General features: G+C 37.8%; 1 pseudogene; it reads right to left on the bottom strand.

Moving 5' to 3' along the window:
• Nucleotides 1-1,221: 1,221 nt before the first annotated feature.
• LOC122145196 lies at nt 1,222-3,779 on the bottom strand (annotated as a pseudogene).
• Nucleotides 3,780-4,908: the final 1,129 nt, after the last annotated feature.

The following is a 4,908-nucleotide window of genomic DNA, read 5'->3' on the forward strand; positions in this document are numbered from 1 at the left end:
CAGTTATGGTGTGGAAATAGTTATCATGCTTGGGGTAAAGTGAAGATCTGAGGATATTTCCGTCATAAATTGTCATGTTCAGACGTACAGGAGTGTACTGAACCACTGTGGCGTCCTCTTTTCCAACAGCAGACAGTGTACCTGCAGGGCGCCCTTTGGGACTCCAGCAAACCTACAATGAGAGAGAGAGGGAACGAATTAACATGTTTCAAATAAGGCCAAAGACACTGAAAACCCAGTGGTGTGAGACATTGGACACTGATGGCTTTTATTCAAGATTAGCACTGTGGAGAATAAAGACAGCACACAGTGAACACTGACGCGCAGGTGATTCCCTCAGAGGCAGGAAAGCTGAGCGACCACGCTGACAGAGTCATGAACATCCAGCACCATCATACTGCCATCAGACAGACACACGGCCAGACGGAACGCGTCCACTGGACTCCACTTCAGATCCTGGATCAGCGTGTCTACAGCAGCCGCGGGTTTGAAAGAGGTGAAGGGACGCTTCTCCTGTCTGCCCTGCTTGAGCAAACACACACACACACACACACATTAACACTTTGGTATTCTTCACATTCTTGATCCATGAACATACTATATTTATTCTTTAAATATTCTGTATTTGACTGAACTAAACAAAATTCACACCTTTTAAATTAAGCATAATTTATTTCTATATACAGTAATACAAAATTAGAATAAAAAATGTGCATTTCAAATTAATTCAGTGTTTAAGTATAAAAAATAAAAAGCAAATGTATTTGAATTTCAGTAGATGGAAAGCAAACTAATGCCATCTGGTGGGAGAAAATAAAGGCATTCTACATGCTAGTGTGGTTCAACTAATAGTTGCCTGTAAGTTTGAAATTAACATGGATGAATGTGAGCCTGAGAAGGACAGACTTACATTTCTTACAATGGCAGCATGTGCAGGTATAAAGGTCCAAAATCATTCAGTTTTCACAACTGCTTTGTGAAGTTAAACATGAAATCTTTTGGTCCAAAATTTGAGTATAATAGCTTTAAGTCTGCATTATTGATTCTGTTTATTTTTGTGTTTATTTCTTTTGAAGCTGCTTCAGAAATAAATGTGACTTGACTTTATTATGAACTAAAGTACACCACATCATTCCACCGCTTCTGCTGCAGATACGTATGTAGACTAAACATGAGGAGCTGCTTGAAGAGGGAAACAAAATGAAATCAGATTTGAAGTAGTCAGTTTAGGAGAGTTGAATGACCTTGTTGAGGAAAAGTGCGGATCGTAGAGACATCGTAGAAGTCCATCGTGAGCTCAGCGGTGTCCGTCGTACAAAAAGAAGGTGTTGTGTCATCGGTTCTTAGGTTTGTGGTTATTTGATGCATCGCCACACCGACGGTCACCGTGACAGAGGAGCACTCCACTGATGAGACACACATGAAACACACGTGAGTTCTGAGCTCAGTCCACAGCAGAACAGAGTAGAGTTCGCCGTGAGCGTTCATACCTGTGTCATTGGGGTTTCCCTCCAGACGGCCAGCTGCAATCACATCTCTCGTCCAGAACACTTTCAGCATCTCGTCTTTGCCAGCGAAAGTCAGGCCATATTTGTTGGAGATGGCGAGGAGACTGGAGCGCTCCTTAGGAAGATCCGCAGACGACTCGAACACACGGATCTTCTTCATCTGACGGAACTGAAAGTCCTGAGGAGCACAGTAGTGCACATCTTATGTCAGTGCCTATTACTGCCGTGCAATAACAGGCTTTCTGCAGGTTTATGAAGGTACATTTAAGGCCTTTTAAAAAAAAAGAAAAATAAAGGAGCATACTGAATGGAACACAATATGTGTGGAATATGGTGTTAAATGTCTGGTTTTCAAAAGAAAAGACCATTTGCCAAAGGCTCTGGATTGCACGTAATACTGCCTTAAAGGGGATACTCCATCCCCAAATTAAAATTTTGTTATAATCACTTACCCCATGTCGTTCCACACCCGTAAAAAGCTTTGTTCGTCTTCGGAACACAATTTAAGATATTTGGATGAAAACTGGGAGGCCTGTGACTGTCCCCATTGTCTGCCAAGTTAAACTGCACTATTTAGGTCCAGAAAAGTGTAAAAAAAAAAAGACATATCAGAATAGTCCATCTGCCATCAGTGGTTCAAACTGAATTTTATTGAGCGATGAGAATACTTTTTGTACACCAAGAAAACATAAATAATGACTTTATTCAACAATTTTTCTCCTCTGTGTCCTCTGTGTTTGGAGAATATGAGCTGCACGCAAACTGCGTATGTTCTTCTGTGTCAGCCCTGACACAAGGATTTGAACTACGCTTTGATTTGAACAAAAACAGCACATCCGTGCAGCGTGTGCTGACAGAAGAAGAGCGTGGTAAGCTGGCCTGCATTCATTGCAGATATAATTTTTTCTTTTTCCTCGTCCAAAATGGTGCTACGGTGGATGCGGAGGAGAGAGACACAGAGGAGACACAATGTTGAATAAAGCCATTAATTTTTGTTTTCTTTGCATAAAAAAAAAAATCGCTTCCTAAAATTCATAATGAACCACTGATGACAGAATGGACTATTCTGACGATGTAGAACTTTCTTACTTTTCTGGACCTCGACAGTGTATTTTACTTGGCAGTTAATGGGGACAGTCACAAGCCTCCCAGTTTTGATCCAAAATATCTTAAATTGTGTTCAAAAAAACGAATGAAGCCCTTAAGGGTTTGGAACGACATGGGGGTAAGTGATTAATGACAAAATTTTCATTTTGGGATGTAGAGTAAGTAGCTTTAAATAATGTTGAGTTTTTTGCACAGACCAATAGTTTCACTTCAAACCTCAATATAATCGCCAGGAAGCGCCATGGATATTAATTTTGTGTTGCCTGACATGCTGCTGTTTTGACTCTCAGAGTGGCAGTAGCCATTGATTTGCATTATATGATGACCAAGGACCAGAAATTTCTAGCTAAAAAATGCTTTCTTTAATGTTCGACTACTAAAAAAAAAAAGAAAGAAAAAAAACAAACTTTCCTACGTCGTGGGATGACCTGAGGGTGAGTATATTAACATTTAGTAAAATAACACAAATTGTATATTTTTGGATGAACTTTTACTTTAATTTAAAAGGGAAGTCTTAAATTCATGAATGTTTAAATGTGATTTAAAATACAACCACAAAAAAAAAAAAAAAAAAAAAATAAAAATGTATTCAGTTTCAGGTTTCACATTCGTTTCACAGCAGAGTGACATTAAACCTAAAATAAGTCTATAGTGATCCGACTTGTTTAAAATCCCAAACACCCCAAACCGGAGTCTCAAATATGAACAAATAGTATGTAAAGAGTCCTGTATGGGAAAGGGAAACTATATTTTGCTTAATTATGCTGTCAAGCTGAGACTCGTATGAAGTATGTATTAACAGACATATATGACACTTAATAACCTCCAGAATTTGTTTATGTTATCAGTTCGTGTGCTTAACTCACAAGAGTTTTCCAATACACCTGCATATTTAATCATTTAATGCGGACTAGTACTATTTTACAAAAGTTAAAAACTACACCAATTCGTAAGAATAAGAAACACTAAACTAAGGCACAAGCCACAGGAATTCATACCGCCATAAACATACATCACCTTTACCTGCCACAGGACGCCTTTACTCTAATAACTATAATAATATTAATAATAATAATAAAAATAATAAGAAAAGGAGTATTACTAGCGGGTAAATGTCTCACCTTCATCTCTCTCTCTGGAAATAGAGTCCGGATCGTCTCCCATCTTTTGCAAAGCTTCACTCGAGCGCCGTCCAAGTACAATAACAAGTTAATGTGTAGCTAATAACGTTATTATTGGCGAACTAATGAATTTATTCTGCTCATCTCCAAACTCTCTGCGTGTTAGCAAGAACCCGCGTTGAACTTTAGCAGGAAAATGACGCGTGTTAAGACGACGGCGGAAATGCGTGTCATCACAATCTTGTCACACACTGGTTGTGGGTTAGCGGACCCCTAAAGGCCAAACGGTGTACAGCAGCACAGCGCTCATGAATGCAACACCGAATATTCACGCCGATAGCCTGGTTAGTATTTGAGATATCTTCCGATTTAATGCATAATGCAAGATAAACTGTGTAAGTGGCTCTTGAAGAGTGGCTCGCACATTTGAACATTAAACTACCTGTCCTCAAATGGCAAAGAACAACTTATTCTTTAATAGCATGATAAACGTGACTTTAATGGTTGGCTACTTCTACTCTAATTAGACACAATCAGTATTGCAATAAAAAAATATTTTGACTCATATTCACATTTATATTCTTTGATATGACAGAAAAACACCCCAAAATCACTTTGGTTAAGGTTGTGGCAATGTTCTCAAGTGTATGAACATTCTTCCAGCACGTTAAATAGAACGCTAATTATTCCAAAGTTTTTAAGTTTGTTCTCAAAACATTAGTACAAAAAACCCTATTTTAAACATTGTGTTATGGAACGTTTTTCTGATCATTTAGTTAGACGTTAATCTACTCGTTCCAGATGGTCCAAAAAACATTCAAAATTTGCAAAATGATTAAATTTAACATTCCTTTTATAGTTTTTCTCTAACATTAAATAACCAAGCCAAAATAAAATAAATAAATAAATTATATTATTGATTTAAAATAGGCTAGTATGGGTAGACTAGTCACAAGTTTGACATTTTACAGGAAAGAGCATCCATTATACATGCTATTACTAATAATAATGATCAAAGAAAAGATCAAAGAGTAAAAATGATTTGGTTTTGTGAAAGGGGTATTTTGAAAGCAAAGTAGGCTATTCTGAAGGACATTTAACTGTGTTTATGTCATTTTGACCCCCAGAGAGGATAACCTTTTCCCCAGAAATGCCAAACTTATAGGCTACAG

This window comes from Cyprinus carpio, chromosome A5 (assembly GCF_018340385.1).
Source record: "Cyprinus carpio isolate SPL01 chromosome A5, ASM1834038v1, whole genome shotgun sequence".
In the NCBI taxonomy this organism is placed as follows: Eukaryota; Metazoa; Chordata; class Actinopteri; order Cypriniformes; family Cyprinidae; genus Cyprinus; species Cyprinus carpio.